We start from the raw sequence: 22,331 nt of genomic DNA on the forward strand, positions 1-22,331 counted from the left end.
AAGTTTTCATTTTCACCTTTCTCTTCCTTTTCTCCATTCTGTATCTCTCTGTTCTTCTCATCTTCCCATAAACAGTTACCTACTGTGAAACATGGCGATAACTCTTGCAGCCCTCATTTTAATTTTTCTTTATCACTGAGGACATTGTTACCATGTGATTTAGCGATAGACAGCTGTTCTGAATTAGATAAAGCATTATTTTTTCCAGTCCAATTGGGTTGGGTCAAAGTTGTAAAAAATCACTCACAGATGTTTGAAATCCCGGCTATCATAATTCTTTTTCACTTTTTGTTTACAGCACTCATTTGGAATAAAGCATATGCTACCTTATATTTTAAATAATTTTTGTTTTTTTCTCTATATTTAATTATAGAATTCAGTGCCAACATAATGTTTAAATTTCCTCGCAAACCTTGCATTTAACCTTGCACACAATATGTGTTACATACATATTTGTCGATCCAACACAATTCCAGTCGAACAACATGTATTGAATATCCTATTGTGGATGACTCAAATAAGAGAAAATATGTGTTTTTGCACAAAAGAATCATAGAACCAATGTTCAAAGGAATTGTAGATGTATTGGAAAGAAAACATTTGTATTGTGTCTGCAATGTAAAGTTGCCTAGAGAGAGTATTTACTTAGATTGATGAACATTAAATTAAAACATTAATAAAAGCATTATTATTTGTGACTTTTCTCAGAGGGAAGACATTCTAGTTCATGGATCTTGAAGATAATACATAGCAGATAATTGGTAAGTGATGGCTAGTAGAGATTTTTGAACAGGCAAGAAAAAATGGAAAGACCATAGACTTGAGGTTGGCAAAAAGGCTAAACAAATTATCTGATTTGATTAGAACACAATGAGCGTGATGGTGAAGGGTGAGGAATTTGCCTAAAATTTTAACTGGAATGTGATCGAGGATTTTGTAGTAAGTAGAAAAATTGATCCCCAAATATTCCTACACCTTAATTTCTCAATGTATGAGCAGACAAGAAGGGCCTTTGCAGATAAGGTTTAAAGTGGAAAAATTGACATGGGAAGATTAGCTGGCATTATCTGGATGAGTACATTCAGGTCACATTAGTTGGTCATAGCAGAGAACTCTTCCTATGTACTGTTGAGGAGAGACCTGAGTTAAAAAAGAGTTAAAGAAATGTGATGTTTGGGTGGCGCCTGTGGTTCAAGGAGTAGGGCGCTGGTCCCATATGCCGGAGGTGGTGGGTTCAAGCCCAGCCCCAGCCAAAAAAACACACACACACACAAAAAAAAAAGAAAGAAATGTGATGTTCCTGACCTTGAAGAGAGAGGAGGAGAGTCATGAGCCCAGGAATGAAGTCAGCCTCTAGAAATTGGAGAAAGCAAGGAAATAGATGCTCCTTTAGATTTCCTAGGAAGGAGTACAGCTCTGCTAAAACTTAGAATTTAGCTCAGTAAAGACCTATGTTGGACTTCTGATCTCCAAAATTGTATGACAAATGTATGGTGTATAAAGGTACCAACTTCATGGCCATTTATTACAGTAGCCTTGGAAAAATAGTCGGAAGTGGCATTCCATGTGATTAAAATTTAATTTATCAGATTACAGAGAGCTAATAAAGGCATTTTTAAAAGGCAGTAATTTTGATTAATCCTATATGTATTAGAAAAATGAAAATTACTTTGGATGTTTAATATTTAATACAAATTAAATTAGATTTAGAACAATCGAGTTTCTAACAGAAATGAAAAATAATTATATATACATAAAATAGTCTTACAGCCTTTAAAATATAAATTGGAAACTCCAATTTAATGTCAGTAAGACAAAAAAATACATATATAACTGCTTAAAATAAATTCTTAAACAGAGAAAGAAGGTAGCTACTTTTTCTTCTAATATTTTATTTCCAAACATGTTAACCAAATGTTTGCACCCCAATAATATTCTAAAATTAACAAAAATTTAAGAAGAAAATAATTTACAAAACAAGAAATGCACCAATTATAACTGCATATTTCTGAGCTTTAACAAATGCTGACTACTGTGAAACTGAAAGTCCTTTGCCCAGTTGTAATTCGATTACTTGTTTTCTTTCTGTAGAGTTGAGTTTCTTATACATTTTGAGATATATAAGTAAGAAATAACATCAATTGAATCAAAGATTATATTTTAGATATATTTTATCTAGATATATTTTACTTTAAGGGAAGAATCTTACCACTCTTTTTCTTCTAAACATCTCTGACTTACCACTTGTCTTATTTTATAAAGAAGAAACTGATGCCATGATAAAAATGATTTGAGTAACATAATATCATGATTGTGGAATTGCTTATACACCCAATTCTATTCCAGCTATGTTAAATCAATTCAACAAATTTACTGAGAACTTTTGCTAAGATCGGTACACAAAAATTTCATGGTCCTTTCTTTTGAGAGACTTACATTTTAGTAGATCAAGGGTAACAGACACACGAAGCATGACAAGTTGTGACCTCATCCTAGAAAAAGCGCTATATACATCATCGCTGAATATCACTACAGTCATTTTCAAGGTCCTCTCCTTGGGAAGTTCTGCACCAACACCAGAGCCTAGTCCACCTTCAATCCAATTTCAGAACTCTATTTCTGGAATGGCCATCAGAGCCAGCATCACATTATCCTTGTTGTTCCTTTTTTCTAAGTGTCAACTCATGAATAATACCTGTTTACTTACATTTTACAAATGTCTTCCTTTCAATATTTTCTTTATCTTTTGGTAATGAAAAATGTCCTTTAGGGCTATATCAGGTGAGTAGCAATGGTAGTAAAATACACTCATTGTTTGCTGGCTAACCCTCCCTCACAAACCATGCTGTGTGAGATGATGAATTGACATAAAAGCCATGAGTTGTTGGCCAAGATATTCAGTTAAGGTTTTCCTAACTGTTTTTCTATTGATGTTTAGTTGGTCTGTGTGCGTCTCACAATCAGCTGATAATTTAGATACACAATTCAAACACAAATCAATGAATTATTTGCGATGTTTTCATCAGTTCTGCTTGTTCCTGGCTATCCGGACCTTCCTGCATCAGAGACACTTTCTCTCTCCTCGGAAAAATGTTTAATCTATTTGTACACTACAATTGTCTTCAAGCCATTACCCCCATACACCTGGACTAACATGTTCCTGATTTAACTTCCACTCTGGCTGAGCTTAACAAAAATCTTAACGTTTGTCTGCTGCTCTAATTCAAACTCTGACGTTCTCCCGACAGCATCGCAAACACATGCAATAGCAATAATGAATACCACTCAGCAAGAACCTGACACACGTCTATGGGAACACAGCTGTGAGACGTTGAATTACCAAGGCTATGGAACCTTCCTGAGTTGTTCATGTACTGCTGCGAATATAAGCGCACCGTGGCAAGGTCATTAATTGCCAGACTCACATATACAGGGATATTTTTAATTCACTAAGCGAGTGCTTCTGTGAGAATAATAAACACTTGATGCTACAGAAACACCCAGATAGGATGTCAATTCTAAAATTGTGGAGTGGGGGCCACGCCTGTGGCTCAGTGGATAGGGCACCCGCCCCATACACGGAGGATGGCGGCTTCAAACCCAACCCTGGCCAAATTGCAACAAAAAAATAGCCAGGTGTTGGGGCAGGTGCCTGTAGTCCCAGCTACTCGGGAGGCTGAGGCCAGAGACTCGCCTGAGCCCAGGAGTTGGTGGTTGCTGTGAGCTGTGTGAGGCCACGGCACTCTACCAAGGACGATAAAGTGAGACCCTGCCTCAAAAAAAAAAAAAATAATAATAATAAAATAAAAAATAATAAAATTGTGGAGTGGGAACCACTCCTGTCTTTCTTCAACAAATGATAAAAGAACTGAGTCCTAAAAGATGATTTTAAGTTATTCTGCTGAGGAGGTGAGGCTCTCTCATGTCCGCCAAGTCATTCATCCAATATTTTAGATGGGACTTTCTTAGCCACGATAAAATTGCACCTTACTTCCTGATATTCCTATCTCTCTTGCTTTATCTTTTTCCAAAGCTCTTAGTATCTTCTTACATACTATCTATTTCCCATTTACTCACTTCTCCAACTATAACGCAAGTGCATGATCACAGACATATTTATCTATTTTATTCACTTTCCTATGTGCAGTGGGATAGTGTCTAAAACAAGGTTCTTCATAAATATTTGCTGTATAAATGTGTCTGGTAAATGTAAGTCATCTATAGGGGCATATGTTTCAATGGCTACGTAATGTAACAGCCACATGCTGTGCTGCGATGTTTGAAATCTGTTCTGTTTGTGATAGAAAAAGATCAGAAAATGGAAAGCAACCTGTTTACTAGAATCACTCTAATAAATGTGGAGGTAATAGATATGAGGGGAAAAAATGAAGTTATTTCCACTGACTGAAAAATAATTTTTGAATTCACAGCATACATAATCAGAAAAATCTGTCTTCAAAAGAGACGATAGAATATAATGAAAGAGTAATAAAAAGTTATAGAGCTAATAGTCAAAGATTCACATTTTGTGGGTGAATGATGACAATTATGCCTTCAGGAAATTCTGCCATGCTAGTCAATAAATCAGGAGTGTTCTGTATGTCTCAATTATCTGACATACAAGATCTGTTAGAATCTGAGGAAGCAAAAAGCAAATGAGAGGGATGTGGGGCGGCACCTGTGGCTCAAGGAGTAGGGCACCACTGGCCCCATATACCAAGTGTGGCAGGTTCAAGCCCAGCCCTGGCCAAAAACTGCAAGAAAAAAAAAAAAGAAAAGAAAACCAGAGGAGTGTGCAGTTGACAAGGCAGACACCACAGCATTAAAAGATTAATATATGCCGCAGCACAGGTGTGTGTACATGAACAGCTTCAGGAGCCAAATCCACAGATACAAGATGTAGCATAATATTTATAGTTACCCCAAAGCAGCAAATTTCCTTGTGTCCTGGCTTTTGTCTCTCATTTCCACTTTGGACTTCTCCAAGTCCTCCTCCTTACAGAGAGTCTGCATCATGTAACTTTTTCGGCTATTATTTATGTTATTTAACTAGTATAATAAGGTGGCTATGGTGGTGTAACGGTGACTGTGGGACAAGGAGAGCTTTCAATAACCTATGGTTAAATCTCAGCCTTTTAGTGGGCCCTTATGACTGGACATAGAGGGCCCAGCCACCTGTCTTTGTCAGCCAAGTACAAAGATGGGGCTTGAGTCCAACAAGCATTATTGTGGGAGAGCCAGCAATCTAGAGAACAGAAAGAATAATTTCTCCGAGTCTGTTCTGCCCTTTCATTTCCTAAACCACAGTTCACAAAAGTTCAAAGCAAAAGCCATATTAATCCTTATCTTAAACAATAATAAACAATAATCAGCATAACCCAGGGCCTATTACAACATTTCTATTTCAAAAGTTAATCTCCTAAATCAATGGTCCTAAATGATTCAAGATAGACATTTTTATATTGAAGCATCATTTATGAACAATAAGATTGGAAGACGTGAGGTGAAGATCCGATTGGACCTTACCCAACCAGACCAGCTATGTCAGCTCCACCGTAGCCTAACTCCATCTCGTTCTCACTACATGTGCTTTCAGGGTCACAGGGGTTTAGCATCTGCCATGGTTTAGCATCTTCCTACACCCATTCTCCCTAGTCTCTCCTGCTTGCACTACTCCAGTCTATTTGACCCTCAGGGACCCTCACTTGACCCTCTGTGACTCTGTATTTCTTTCCCTTTTGGTGAAATTAAAGGATAGAAGAGACTGAAGTGGGGGGAAAAATGCATTTCTCCCAGTGGTACAAGACAATGTCAAAAACTTTCCCTTTGGAAAGTAAGGCTTCGCTATGGACAAAGCTCTGGGAATATTTCCTAATGATTACTTTTCTTTTCCTGTTCTAGAATCATGAAGGAAATTTTCTGGGTTGTCAGCATTTGAAACAGTTGAGAATTGTGGCCACAAATGTCTAGAGGTTTCTGTAAGTCCCAGTAGTTCACACTCAGACTCAACAATTTGTCAAATTACCATTCAAGTATCATCGTCAGATTTGCGGGGGGTTTGGTCTACGTCTATTTGCTCACTGCACAAAGATCCAATTATTGAGACCACAAAGATGGCCAAAGTAGAAAGGATTTTTTTTTTTTTAATTAAAGACATCCTGTTGGGAGAAAGGGAGAAGCTGCCTCAAATCGGTCTCTGTCTAATGGAGATCATAGGTTTTTTTAGAGGATCCAAGTGCCTTGGGGCACTTCAAGGAGGAGGTGAGTAAGTGCTGGCTTCAGGAATTCTTTCCTGGGGCCTTCAGAATCTCAACTCTTTTGTCATGCAGAAAATCCATCATTTCTGGGAAACAATTCAAAAGACCAAGTAGTTAGTTAAGGAGAGGATTATAAAAAGCATATATAGGTCACTGGAATTTGTTTGTGGAGCCAATTGCAGTATTTGTACCAGTTGATGGCTCCTGGTAAAGAGATCTTGATTGTGATTCCCTGGGCACACTTGCCTCTACGGATTTTGAGGTGAAAACATCCTCTGAGACATCACTTCTCCCTTGAGTCCATAAAAACTTATTCATTTTCAGTTTTTCTAGCTTTCTATTGTCTTCAAAATGGAAGCAAGACTTTAGGCACTTTACACATTGAAGCTATAACAAGAGATCATTATCATTACTTTTTATTTCAAATATGTCTCTTTTAAACAGTGCTTAAAATATTCCCACTTTGAAGTCCAAGTTTATCTAAAGTCTGTCGTCTTTTTCTGCCTCTAACATTTTACATTTATGTATGAAGTTAGATGCATGAGTGTATGTGTAATCTGTTGTTATATACTGTTAGGCTATGTAGATATTAAGAATAATGCCATTTTCATCCAAAGAATCATTAGTCTAGGGGAAAACAACATCAAAAAGGACTCGAATGTCATAAGGAAAAATGAGCTTTTTATTTTTGCCCTCTGGACTTTGATTCCTATTTACCACTAACTCACTGAGTCATCTGGCTAAAGTAGCCTCTTCTATGTAATATTGCTACGAAGATAAACTGAAGCAAGGTAGACAAAAATATGTTGTGAGCACTTAACTAAATTTATCCATTTCTATAAATTAATATGGCAGTCAATAAGGAATACAATTGCCTAATAGAGGTATTTATAAAACAGCCTGAATATAGAAGTGATTTTGGAAATGAAAGGGCAGAAGAGCACCCCTCAGTCTACCGGGTAATGTCAACAAAGGTATCACATAGCCTTCATGGCATCTTCTTAGTTATTGTGTAAGACATTTATATTCCACATTTAGTAAATTTCACATGTACCCTTGTAAGATGCACCGTAGGTGTGGTGAAGGCTATGTTAACCAGTTTGATGCACGTATTTCAAACTGTATATAAAACCAGCACATTATACCCCATGATTGTATTAATATACGCAGTTATGATTTAATAAAAAAAAAGAAAAATTTATAATCTTAATCTAATTGAGGGACATTGTACAACATAATTTGTACTCTTTAAAAATATCTATGCCATAAAAGAACAAAAAAAGTCTGAGAAACTAACAATGAAAAGAAATGCATAATATTGAACTAGATTCTGCACGAGGAATTTCTAAAAATTATCCTAATAGACATTATGGGATAACAGTGAAACTTGAATATAGTATTTTAATCAATGCTAGGTTCCCTAAATTTGATAACCATATTATAATTAAGTAAAAGAATATCTTTATTCTTAGGAAATAAAAACTTGAGCATTTAGGAGTCAGGAGACATAGTGTCTATATAATTCTCAATGGTTCAGTTATGTTTACACATAGATGGAAACAACAACGATAAAGCAAAAAAATATGGCAAAATGTTAAAAAAAAGAAAGGTATCACACAAAATGTAGGATTTTTGCACTTCTGCTGTACCTGGATTATAAGTGGAAGCTTGCTAAGTATACACATTTGAGAAAGGCATTCCACGAAGAGATTTTTGTGCATAAAGGATGCTTTTCCATTTTAATAACACTGCAGTATCTCTCAAATGTAAAGTGAAAATTGTAAAGTAATCAAAGATAAATAGAAGCAGTAGCAAATCATGGCAAGCATCTTCTTAAATTCAAATATGTTTCAATTTTTCTATGAGGGTATGGTACATTTTATAGTAGAAGAGTGACATAATCTGGTTTAAATATAAATTCTAATATATTGCAGTTGTATTGTGTTTTTCATTGCCTATTCAGGAGCTTCAGAATAGTCAAGGAACAGTAAATAGGTGGAGAGAGAAATAAGTCATGTAGAATGAGAATGAAGAAGTATGTATTATAGGTTAATTTTGCATTAATTTTGTCCCTTGAGAAAATTTTGAACAAGAATTTCATGACTTGTCTAAAGCCTAGTTCCTTACTTACAAATATGGACACTGTAATCTGTACCTTAAAGAGTTCATGTGTAACTACAAAAATGGAGACTGTACAGCATGCCTGAAGAAGCAAGTGAGTAATGTGTACCCAAAGATGCTAACCAGTGCCAGGTGACACCTGGGGCCCAAAAGAGTAGGGCACCGGCCCCATGTGCTGGAGGTGTTAGGTTCAAACCCAGCTCCAGTCAAAGAAAAAGCAACAACAACCAAAAAGATGTTAACCAGTGCGTAGCATTGTTCAGAACCTTCCCTACTGGTGTCACTCATAAAAGCTTAAATTCTTATCATAAGAAGAACAGAAGTCACTTGATCTTTCTTGCTATATTTTCCAAAGATAAATCACAATTTTTCCATATGGCCAATTATTTTAAACTTTTTTATTTTAAATTCTCAAGTCATTTTTGTATTTTCTCTTCTAAAACCTGTTACAAGAATTTCCAGTGACTCATTTTCCAGGGTGTATGCAAGAACACCTGGTCTCTGAAGGCACCAGAACAAGGAGGATTTCAGAGCCCATTGGCAAATGTAAATTGAAGAAAATCTGGTAAAATCTAGGAGTAAAAGCATTTGCACGTCCTTTTAAATGGCAAAAGAAGAAAACAAGAAATCTCCGCCCAGCAAACGAAAAACAAAATCAATGAAACAGTTCTAGGTTTTTCTGTCACCTCTTGCCTCCACAGCTGCCATTTGTTTTATTAATGATTGCTACAGTTTCTCCTATAAACCTTTTACCTCTTTGGTCTCTCTTTCTATATAATTTTATATAATACAAATATATAATATATATATATATTTAGAAACAAAAACCTTATAAAGGACGAAAGAACATAAATAAATTCAGAAAAGGAATCAGACAATTGCTACATCAAAATATTAAGCAATAATAATAATAATGCAAAGAAAGTAACATTCACATTGTCAAATTAGAGTATGTCTATTATAGAATGCTTTGACTCTGAGATTCAGTTTAGTCACCAGTTAATTTCTTATTTTTTTGTAAGTATCAAATAGACAACCAATATTTATAAATAAAAGTAAAAGATAATTTCAAAAAACAAATCATGCTAAGTCTTGTAGACAATAGAAAAAAAGAAGAAATACATCAAATTCATTCTACTTGATCTGGGTACCCCTGATATTAAAGTTGGAGAAAATATATTATTATAAAGGAGAAATTACAAACATATGTCACTTGTAAATGAGGATATAATATCCTAAACAACATATTAACATGTTGAGTTGAAAATTAATGTTTAAGTAATATACTTGGTCAACCTTAAAACGAATTTATGTGAAGATTAGTCACTATTTTCTTTTCTTTTCTAGTTCTTTTTTTTTCTTCTTTTCCTTTCCCTCAGCCCTTCCCTCCTTCTCTGTCTGCTCTCCCCTTCCCCCATGCCCCACCATGTCATTAATTGTCATTGTCTTCAATCAAAATTGAATACATAGGATTCATACTTCACCATTCCTGTGATGCTTCACTAAGAATGATGTGTTCCACCTCCATCCAGGTTAGTACAAATGCTGAAAAATCTCTATTTTTTATGGTTGAATAATATTCCATCGTATACATATGCCACAGCTTACCGATCCATTCCTGGGTTGAAGGACATTTAGGTTGTTTCCACATTTTGGTGATTGTAAACTGGGCTGTGATAAACAGCTTAGTACAGGTGTTTTTATAATAAAAGTTTTTTGTTTTTTTTTTCCCTTCTGGATAGACACCCAATAATGGGATTGCAGGATCAAATGGGAGGTCTAGGTTGAGTTTTTTAAGGTTTCTCCATACTTCCTTCCAAAAATGTTGTATTAGTTTGCAGTCCCACAAGAAGTGTAAAAGTGTTCCTTTCTCACCACAACTGTGCCAGCATCTGCAGTTTTGAGATTTTGTGATATAGGCCATTCTCACTGAGGTTGGGTGATATCTCAGGGAGGTTTTAATATGCATTTCTCTAATAATTAGGGATGGTGAGCATTTTTTCATATGATTGCTGGCCATTCGTCTGTCATCTTTGGAGAAGGTTCTATTCATCTCACTTTCCCATTGATGTATGGGGTTGTTGGTTTTTTCTTGTGAATTAATTGAAGTTCTGTATAGATTTTGGTTATTAAGTGTTTGTCTGATTCGAAATATGCAAATATCCTTTCCCATTGGGTAGGTTGTCTGTTTGCTTTGGTTGTTGTCTCCTTGGCTATAAAGAAACTTTTCAATTTAATTAAATCCCATTTGTTTATTATTAGTGTTGTTGCTATTGTCATGGCAGTCTTCCTCATAAAGTATTTCCCCAGGCCAATATCTTCCAGTGTTTTGCCTATGCTTTCTTTGAGGACTTTTATTGTTTCATGCCTTAAATTTAAGTCCTTTATCCATCTTGAATCAATTTTTGTGAGTGGAGAAAGGTACGGGTCCAGTTTCAGTATTTTACATGAGGATATCCAGTTCTCCCAGCACCCTTTATTGAATAGGGAATCTTTCCCCCAGTGGATGCTCTTGTTTGGTTTATTAAAGATTAGGTGGCTGTAAGTTGTTGATTCATTTCCTGGTTTTCTATTTGGTTCCAAATGTCTATAGCTCTATTTTTGTGCCAGTACCATGCTGTCTTGACCACTATGGCCTTTAATACAGCCTAAAATCCGGTATGGTGATACCCCGGCTTTGTTTTTATTACTAAGAACTGCCTTAGCTATATGGGGTTTTTTCTGGTTCCATAAAGCAAAAAACTATATGATCCTCTCAATTGATGCAGAAAAAGCATTCGATAAAATCCAGCATCCTTCTCTAATTAGAACACTGAGGAGTATAGGCATTGGTGGCACATTTCTGAAACTGATCGAAGCTATTTACAACAAACCCACAGCTAATATTTTACTGAATGGAGTCAAACTAAAATCTTTTCCTCTTAGAACTGGAACCAGACAAGGTTGTCCTCTATAATGGTCATATTTTATATATTTTTCCTTACCTTCCTTACCTCCTTCCTTACCCTCTTAATACTATGTATATTAATATTTTTTGAGTTTCAGCTGTAGGATAACCATTGAGTAAGATCTTAGAACAAAATATATTACTAAATTAATGTTTCTGCCTATATGAAAACCATAATCTAGTGCAGGATAAAACTCATTAAAATAAAACAAAAATGAATAAATATCTTTGGAAGTAGATCTACCATAGTATAATAAGATGCATCTTAGATGGAATATAGTGCTTCTCATTGAAATCCGACATTTATTGAGTGCTTTTTATGGGATGGTTTATATTAATTAAGCTTTTGCAATAACTGTGAAATGAGATTACTTTTCCAATTTCCAATTGATGAAAATAATGTTCCACAGCAAGAAATATTTTGAGGTAATATAACAAGCTGCTTTAAGATGTCCGTGATTCTCTCCTTTGTGTTCTGACTAGATAATATTGATAGTATGCAAAAGGGCATGGTGGTACTCACACAAAATGTATATTTTATGAATGAATGAATTGAAAGCCATATGTTTTCAATGCTGAAAGTTTAGAGGTGGAGGGTTCACTCTGATAGGGGACAGGAGGGATGTGGGCATAAGAAAATTGAGCAAGAAGCTTTCAATAATTGATTCTTCACCTGGATATTTAATAAGTAATGAACCCTACTTGATTTAAATAATGTGATGACTTCCAACATCCTAATAGTCAGGGACTTAACACACTCTGACAGATTGGACAGATCCTCAAAGCAGAAACTAATCAAAGAAACTACACACTTAAACACAACTCTACAACAAATGAGCTTAACAGACTACAAAGAACATTCCAACCCAATGCTACTGAATAAATATTCTTCTTACCAGCTCATGGATCATGCTATAAGATTGATCATATCCCAGAACACAAATCAATCCTCAACAAACGTTATAGAACATAAATTATACCTTGTATCTTCACGGAGCACAACAGAATTAAAGTAGGACTCAATTCTAACAAAATGCACATCCCGTATGAAGTCATAGAAACTAAACAGCGATTTTTAAATGACTGCTGTATCAAGGGGAAAAAAAAGAAGAAATCATTAGATTCCTTGAACAAAAGGACAATAAAGTCACTAGCTATCACAATGTGTAGGCTACTGCAAAAGCTGTCCTACGCAGGAAATGTGTCACATTAAATGCTCACATCCAGAAGTGTGAAAGAGCATAAATCACCTATCTTGGTGACCAATGAAGGGCCACACGGGCACTGTAGTTTCTTAAGGTTGTGCAGAAATCCAGACATTTTTGTAGGCTACTAGATAACCAAGCCCTGGAGTTGAAGAATGTGAGGCCTCTTCTCTTGACTCACCTCTCCCTGCCTTATCTCGTGTTGAGTTTTCTCTTATCTTATGAAGATGTTGAATTCTCTCAAATCATTGTCAATTTTCAGATGTTCTTCCTTTCTCCTGAGATATCTTTTCTGTTGTTTGTAATTGCAGCAAAGTCATAGGCAGTCTTCTGGCACCAGTTCAAACATCTATTCTCTGAAGACTACTGTGACTCAGAAATTGTGACTGGTTATTATGTATTTTCAGTGTTTTCACTGATTGCACTGTGTAGTGTGCTTACATCTCTTTTTACCCGTGTGTTTGTTTACTTGCCTGTATTCCCACTAATGAAATACACTCCACTCATGCACAAAACAGGTCTCTCTTACCGTATTAGTTTCCTATGATCGCTATAACAAATTATTACCAATGTGGCTGCTTGAAAATATTATATTGCTATTCCAGAGGCCAGAAATTTAAATGGGAGACTCTACAGGAGAATCCATTTATTTGCCTCTTCCAGCTTTTATTTTTTATTTTTTATTTTTTTATTAAACCATAGCTGTGTACATTAGTATGATCGTGGGGCACCATACACTCGGTTCATAGACCGTTTGACACATTTTCATCACATTAGTTAACATAGCTTTTGTAGCATTTTCTTAGTTATTTTGCTAAGACCTTTACATTCCACATTTACTAGGATTCACATATACCCTTGTAAGATGCACCGCAGGTGTAATTCCATTAATCCCCCTCCTTCCCCTCCCTCCCCCTCCCTCCCTCCTCCCTCTCCTTTCCCCTTTCTCCCTATTCTTAGGTTGTAACTGGGTTATAGCTTTCATGTGAAGGTCCTACATTAGTTTCATAATAAGGGTGAGTACATTGGGTACTTTTTCTTCCATTCTTGAGACACTTTACTAAGAAGAATATGTTCCAGCTCCATCCATGTAAACATGAAAGAGGTAAAGTCTCCATCTTTCTTTAAGGCTGTATAATATTCCATGGTGTACATATACCACAATTTATTAATCCATTCGTAGATTGATGGGCACTTGGGCTTTTTCCATGACTTAGCAATTATGAATAGGGCTGCAATAAATATTCTAATACAAATATCTTTGTTATGGTGTGATTTTTTGGTCTTCTGGGTATATGCCCAGTAGGGGGATTACAGGATTGAATGGCAGATCTATTTTTAGATCTCTAAGTGTTCTCCATATCTCTTTCCAAAAGGAATCTATTAATTTGCATTCCCACCAGCAGTGCAAAAGTGTTCCCTTTTCTCCACATCCACGCCAACATCTCTGGTCTTGGGATTTTGTGATATAGGCTAGTCTCACTGGAGTTAGATGATATCTCAAAGTAGTTTTGATTTGCATTTCTCCGACTGATTAAAGATGATGAGCATTTTTTCATATGTCTGAAGGCCACGCACCTGTCTTCTTCAGAGAAGTTTCTCTTCAAGTCCCTTGCCCAGCCTGCAGTGGGATCCCTTGTTCTTTTCTTGCTAATGCGTTTGAGTTCTCTGTGGATTCTGGTTATTAAAACATTCAGTGGGGAAAAGATTCCCTATTTAACAAATGGTGCTGGGTGAACTGGCTGGCAACCTGTAGAAGACTGAAACTGGACCCACACCTCTCACCATTAACCAAGATAGACTCTCACTGGATTAAAGATTTAAACCTAAGACATGAAACTATAAAAATACTAGAAGAGAGTGTAGGGAAAACCCTTGAAGAAATTGGGTTGGGTGAGTTTTTTATGAGAAGGACCCCCCGGGCAATTGAAGCTGCTTCAAAAATACACTATTGGGACTTGATCAAACTAAAAAGCTTCTGCACAGCCAAGAACACAGTAAGTAAAGCAAGCAAACAGCCCTCAGAATGGGAGAAGATATTTGCAGGTTATGTCTCCGACAAAGGTCTTCCAGCTTTTAGAGGCAGCTCATATGCCTTGGCTCAGGTTCCCTTTTTCCAATTCCAGGTCAGCAGCATGGCATCTTCCAATCTCTGCTTCTGATTCTAACCGCCTTCTTTCACTTTCAGGATGCTGATTGTGATTACATTCGGCCTACCTGGGCAATCCAGGACAATATAACTCAAAATCCTTAATGTAGACATGTTCAAAGTCTCTTTTGCCACACAATGTAACATATTTATAGGTTTTATGGATTAGGACATAGATATCTTTGAAAGGACATCATTATTCTGCCTGCCACAGATACTCATAATTATTTATTTACATTTCATAAGGTTCTTAGCACATATTTACTATCCAATATGTTGGAGGACTTAATTAAATTTCTAGCTTTTAGCTTTAAAGTCAGTCTTTGACTAGATTATAAAATTCTTGAGATTAGAGAGCATATTTTAATTTTCCCTGTGGCCCCATGCCTTACATAATGTCTGGTACATAATACATTCAGAATAAATTTTGTTGAATTATTAATTCCATAAGAGTGATACTGCTTAATTCCATCTTTAATGAAAATATCTAATGAAATATCTATTTATGTATATAAAAGAACTCCACTTGCCAGAAGGTATGCATTTGAGGTCTTAATAGACTATCATATTTTAATATAGTACAGAAGGAAGAAATTCCTACACAAAGCTGGTAGCCTTTTTCATCTGGAATTATTAAATCCTCCTTGATCCCATTGTCATCTTTATTGTGTTATTTCCCAGCATATTTATATCATTGCCATTATCAATATTGCCGAAGCTGATTCCGGTTCATCAATTTATGTAATTCAGATCAGTATGAACTCTGTAAACCAATGAGTATAAAAATAATCTTAGGAAACCAACCTACAAAAATCAGAAAATATGAAAAATATGGGGAAATAGATGCCGTAAAAATAATATCAATGATTCAAATTTTCTGAGTAGTTTCTGTATTTCACACTTCAATTTTCCTGCGTAGATGTGATCTTAGGGTTATAATCAATGAATTCTTGTTCAGCAGATGCACTACAAGTTGTGCTACAACAACATGATTACATTATAGGAACTCTTTTCAATCTCATGCCCTGCAATCATGGGCATTATCAGAATCATATAAACACAATTTATTTTTCTGATACTTTCAAATAGAGGAGCACATAAATTCTTTAATATAACACTAATTACTTCCTCTGCTGACTTACTGTGGAGTACTAGGCACAAAGAAGTTGCTTAATAAATAAATGGCTATTGAATTAAGTTGACGCCTTTAATATTAGTCCTTCACTACTTCCTGTTCCCAAGCTCTTTCCTTATTCATTTCATTGTATACAAACTCCTTGATAAATTCTGTTATTCCAGCTAGACAAACATTATAAATGATTTCTTTAGTATTGACCACATATTAGTTACCTGAAATGATATCATGTTTATTTTCAATAATGTATGTTTAATTTCCTCCTGAAACAATATATATTTTACTTTGCTACTTAATTCTACTATATTACCAAGCTTGAATCAATCTAGTAATTCCAGATTTCTTTCAGAATGCTACTATTCTATAAAGATGCTTATAATTCATTTGCTTATTTTCATTGATTGTATTTACCTTTTATTGTATTTATTTATTTATTTATTTATCTATTCATTCATTTGTTCATTCATTCATTTTGAGAAAGAGTCTCATTGCATTGCCCCAGGCTAGAGTGCTCTGGCATCACAGCTCACAGCAACCTCAAATTCTTGGGCTCAAGTGATCCTCTTGCCTCAGCCTCTCCAGTAGCTGGGATAACAGGAACCCGCTACAATGCCTGGCTAGTTTTTCTTTTCTTTTTTCTTTTGAGACCAAGTCTCACTCTGTCACCCTGGCTATAGGGCTATGGCATCATCGTAGCTCACAGCAACCTCAAACTCCTGGGTTCAAGTAATACTCTTGCCTCAACTTCCAGAGTAGCTGGTACTAAAGGCATGTGCCACCATACCTGACTCCTTTTTTCTATTTTTATTAGAGACAAGTGCTTGCTCCTGCTCAGGCTGGTCTCCAACTCCTGAGCTCAAGCAACCTACCTGCTTTGGTCTCCCAGAGTTCTGAGCCACAGCACCTGACTGTATTTACCTTTTTAATATAAACTTCTAGATGGAAGAGAAAGTGTCTGTTATTATCACCCTTTAGGGACCTAGACCCTAGTTTTTACTGTTTCTTGAATATGCCATGATCATTTATGAGTTCAAGACTCCTAAAATGTTGTTTCTGTTTTGTCCATCTTTTCAGATTATGGTTATTTTTCCAAATGCAACTCTTGATTTTTTTCCTTTATGCAAAGATTTTACCAAAAATACCTTCCCTTTGGCCCCTTCATCAATATAATTGGTTATTAATCTTTTTTTATTATTTACTTAAGTTTTACCAATCTCCCCTTGAAGATTAGAATCATTTGAACATGTATTAAATACAGTGATTATCATTCATTTTAGAAATTTTAATCCAGTATCGGGCTAGAGTTTAGGAGCATACAATGCAATTTTCACAAATCATTCCTTTCTTCAAGAAATTTGGGCAAAAGCTACTCCCTTTCACTGCCAATAATAGCATTAACACAATTAATGTCAAGTGGGGTCTTTACAGTCACATAACCCAAATACTCTTCCAGGATGCAAATTTTCTATATACATTTCTACTGAATTACCATCCATTATATGCTTCTGAAGAAGTGTCTCCCACTTTTTAGGGTCTCAGCATAATTTTTTTCTGATATGAAGCTGAAATCAATTTTCTTACGGTTGCTACTTGTTTCCTCACTTTGATCTCTGGAGACACAATTCAGATCTTTCCTTGTAAAGGTCTTCACTTATAAGAAAGTGACTGTTTAAAATAGCCGGGCGTTGTGGCGGGCGCCTGTAGTCCCAGCTGCTCGGGAGGCTGAGGCAAGAGAATCACGTAAGCCCAGGAGTTAGAGGTTGCTGTGAGCCGTATGATGCCACGGCACTCTACCCGAGGGCGGTACAGTGAGACTCTGTCTCTACAAAAAAAAAAAAAGAAAGTGACTGTTCTCGCTCAACTTCTTTATTTTCTAAAATTTAAATGCTCCATCGACTTGCCTCAAAGTCAGGATTTTACCATCCCACATATGTGGGTCATTATGAAAGTTATGAGATACACAAAAATCAAGAATGTAAAATCCACATGGACAGAAATAAATGAAGCTCTCTCAGCAACACCAATAAGTGAAACAAGTTGAAACTCGCATGGGTGAATCAGAAAGGACGTTATCAGTTGTGTTTCTTCCCTTAAGACTTTTCTTACCAGGGTATACTTGTTTAAATGTGTGATACCTCTGGCTAACCAGGCCTTCAATTACAGAACCTCTAGAACCAGGCCTATATTTTCATCATTGGTTCTCTATTGTTAACCATATCTTCTGTGATCTATCCTTGCAATAGAAAATATTTACTAGAGGACCTGCACCCAAGTGGAATCCCCACTCTAAATGAAAGTAACTGTTTATGTTGTAATCAACATCTCTTAGGTGTATAGCACATGCAAGCAATTGCAAGTTCCTTTAAAAATTCTGCTATCCCTGTTACAGATGATTTCACTGCTGTTATAACATAATATTGAATTGGGGCACTCTATTTTTCACTGTAATTTAATTGTATTGTTAAATGAAAATAAACCCAAGTTAAGTTTTAATACAATGTATGTGGATGAGGTAATAAAGAAATATCCCAATATAGCAGTTAGACAGCTGAAATGCAAGATAAGAGGCAAGGGGAGGTGTTACCCAAGTAAAGGCCATTCTGAAATATCAAAACAAGATGTGGGAGTACTTATTTTGTAGAGGTATTTTGAAGTAGCCAAGATATTTTTAGTTTCATAAAATTCTGTTTTTAATCTGGATTTTGGCTCATAGAGGCTAGACAACCCTGAACATCAACACAACGCTCTGAAGGGTAGTATACACATAAATGGAAATAAATCAATAATTTGTTCTTCCCTATGCCCTCTGGTAGTTTTCAAGAAACTGAAGGAGGTAGGGTCCAGGAGAAAAGTAAAATAAACATACAAAAATAACTGGAACTTAAGGTAGAATGAGGGCAGCTGAAATAATATACTGTCAAGGTGCAGAACAAATGCACAAGCCCTTTTGTGCATCAATGTCATGGTCTTCAGTAGCCTCACAACATTACCTCACTTGGTCCACACCATCTTCCCATTAGACAGGAATTATTACCAATTTCATTTTGGAGATGAGAAAACTGAAAATCACAAAGATGAACAATAGGCAAACATCATGAAACTCTAAGAGGTGCCCCAAACAATTCAGATATAAATATGTCTCACTCTAGAATTTCTGCCCTAATTATCAGTCTTTATAGAAAACATAGACAAGTAAAAATTATATGTAAGCGTTCATAATGCCACCCAGTCAGAAATGACCACTGCTCACATTTGTTAGGTTAATGCACTACATATCCACATGTGTCAAGGTGAAGAGTTCAAACAATTTTAAGTTATAAGATTAAAAATAAAAGGTATCACCTTGCTTCCACCCTTTTAGTTTTCTCTCATGCCATAACCACTATGATCATATTCTTATGCAGACCTTCATCAGTTTAAATAGACATATATTTGAGACATATTTTAAATCAACTGCCCATAATGTACTTAACAATTCTGCCATTATTATGCATTTAGCTTCATCATGTACAAACAGAAAGATTCTATGTAATACAAAACATAAGGAAAATATTCATACCATAATTTCAATTCAGTTTTTGAAGGGCACATATGATTGACAAAAATATACATATGAATGTTTGACATTATAATGACATTATAATAATTTATTAAAATATTAAAAGAGGCTACTATTCATTAAAAGTAGTTATTTTAGACATGTGCATGTACTTTTTAATATTCTTGATAACAACATTTTAACTTTTAATACTCATGATATCTGAATATTTTAATTACTTTTATATCCATTTTACATGTTAAAGGCTGAAATTTAGCAGAGTTGAGTAACTCACTCTATGTGACACAACCAGCAGGTAAAAAGAGATTTGGTACAAAATTGTATGACTATAAAGTCAGTTTTTACCTGATGACTTCACACTCCTGCTTTTTAAAGTTTGGGACTTTTCCTTCATACTACAGCATTTAACTTTGGGTACATATACCCACAGTGGCCTAATTTGCTAAGTAATTATCAAATTCTACTGTCCTTTGTACCATACGGCGGTAAAAATCTGGTTTTCTAAATGGTTGCAAAATTCAGTCAATGGAACAGTCCAAAGAACCACATAGATTTTTGTTTCAGATAAACTCAACAAGTCAAAATTAATGCAAAGTATACTTGCAAGTTTACTTTTATTCTATATCTTCCTGATCCATAAATGAAGCCACTTGTCTCAGTTCAATGTATCTTTCTGGGTTTCCTGTTATTTCAATCATATCCATGAAGTGGAAGATGTACTTAAAATATTTTTGTGAAAGCTTAGGCAAGTGTGGCAAAGGAGAAAAATAAAGACTTGCATCATGTTTACTTAATTTTTTCCCCCTTGTTGGACTACAGAGAGAGTAATTGGGATGAAATACATTAGAATTTGCTGCTTCTCTGGTTTAAAATTAATAGTAAAAACTGAAATATAAATGTATAAGTAAGATGGTATTCCTAGTAATTGTGTTAAAACTACTAACCTGGATACATGTGATAATATTAAGTCATCTGGTTTTCTTCTTTCTCTTATTCCTCTGCCCCTCCCTCCTTCCATCTCTCTCTTTCTCCCTCTCTTCCCTACCCCATTCCCACCTTCCTTCTTTCCTAGAGCCAGAAAAAGATCAAGAACTAGGGGGATTCAGTAATAGCCCAGGAAGCCAGATGTAAGACTCTAGGAAATGTTCCAGAACACTGACAGTGAAGAAGAGACTCCTCTTTGTGTCCCCATGTGTATACAAACGTTCAGAGCATAAAAGGCCTGTTCAATTCCCTCTACAATCTCATTCTGGAGGAGCTTGCGGAACTTATGAGAGTGCAGTCTTTCACTGAATCTTTATCACTTGTTAAGGATGCCATGTCTTCTGGAAAAAACTAACTGCCCTGTTGATTTGTTATGGAGCTACAATGCTGTCTCTGTAGCCTTCGAGATCTCTATATTTTCTTAAGCGATAGTTTCAGTGGGGAAAGTCACTTTCAACATGTACTATGACTATTAGCTTTAACCAGACATGGAATTTTCTTCTTGCAATTCCAGTAATTACCAAGTTTATCTTGCTTTTCTCACTAGCACACACTGTCCCAGGGCCAGTGTTACAGCACGCACATCATAACATCTTACACGTGCCTCTGTATCTCTCTCTGTCTCTTTGTTTGTCTGTCACATTCTTTGGATTCCTCTTCCTTCCCCACCTTTGCTTTTCCACCCTCTGGGACCCAGGTTACTGATGATTATAGTGGCGGGGGACCTATACAAGGGATACACAAATCAAAAATGATTTCCCTGTGATTTAGCATAAGGAAAACACACAGTATAGACATATGGATTTCCTAAAGGCAGCCTTGAGTAGTGGTTGAGCATACTCTCAGGACATGAAAGAACTGGTTTTGAATCATCGACTTGTTCTATAAACACATGGATCTGAAAAGAAAGATCATAGAGTAGCTTACGGACTTGGCATCATCACCAGAGTTTAGACAAGAAGATCTATGGACAGTGTTTAGTTTTCTGACTGGTCCATAGTAACTGTTCCATGAAAGACAGCCACATGAAGAGAAGAGACGCTTTCCCAAGGGCCCTTCACTGATGATAGACAAGGCAAACTTTGATGGTCAATAAAATCCTGGGAATATTCTTCAAAGTACTCCCTGAGAAAGTGGAGCCTTGGGAAACCTGCAGTCTCTAGATCTCCGCCTATTCTTTCATTGAGTAGAAAACCTAGATTCGACTGAACAGCAGTGATCACAAGACTCCTGCATGCAGAGACACTTGCATATGTGAAGGGTCCAGTCGATAACCATGCGTTCTTTTACCAGTTCAGTCTCTACACCACTCTCATAAGTAAGAGGGTAAAGGGAATTTCCTCAAGTACATTACTCACATGTTTGGTACATAATAAAGGGGAACATAATTTTGCACAAATCTATTTACTTTTGTCTTCTCCACCTACTTTCATCACTTCCACGGTCCTACCTGACTATAATTACAATAAAAACTAATTTACTTTGGCTTCCAGTAAGATATTTTGTCTCCAACAGATGCTTGTTTTAGTGTTTTGCCTGAAGTATTCACCAGTGTTCACGCCTAACACTCCCTGTTTTCACCCTCTGAAATAGGAGGGAAGTAAATGGTTTTCTTTGTATATAACATCCCAAAACTCTGAAGACTTTTGTGAATTATTTTCACCTTCTTTTTCTGTTTGAGTTACTGGCTTTGAAGTGTATAGTGTGTTGTATGCTGTTTTGATTCCCAGGACTGGCGTTTCTTAGACTATATTTCTAGATGCTAATTATTTTTTCTCTCACGGCCTACTCCTTAGTTCTCTCCTCCTACTCACTTGGCAAAAGTAGGTTCTATTTTTTGAGCTTTTTGTCTTTTTTTTTTTCTTCTTTGACCAGCTTTGTAGCTATCATTCTACTGAAGCTATCAGATTATGTGTAAGAATTTCACCTCTTTCTCCTGAGGGTAGTCTGCCTTCGGTTGTACAGAGAGAAGCC

Source organism: Nycticebus coucang, chromosome 14, assembly GCF_027406575.1.
Source record: "Nycticebus coucang isolate mNycCou1 chromosome 14, mNycCou1.pri, whole genome shotgun sequence".
Taxonomy (NCBI): Eukaryota; Metazoa; Chordata; class Mammalia; order Primates; family Lorisidae; genus Nycticebus; species Nycticebus coucang.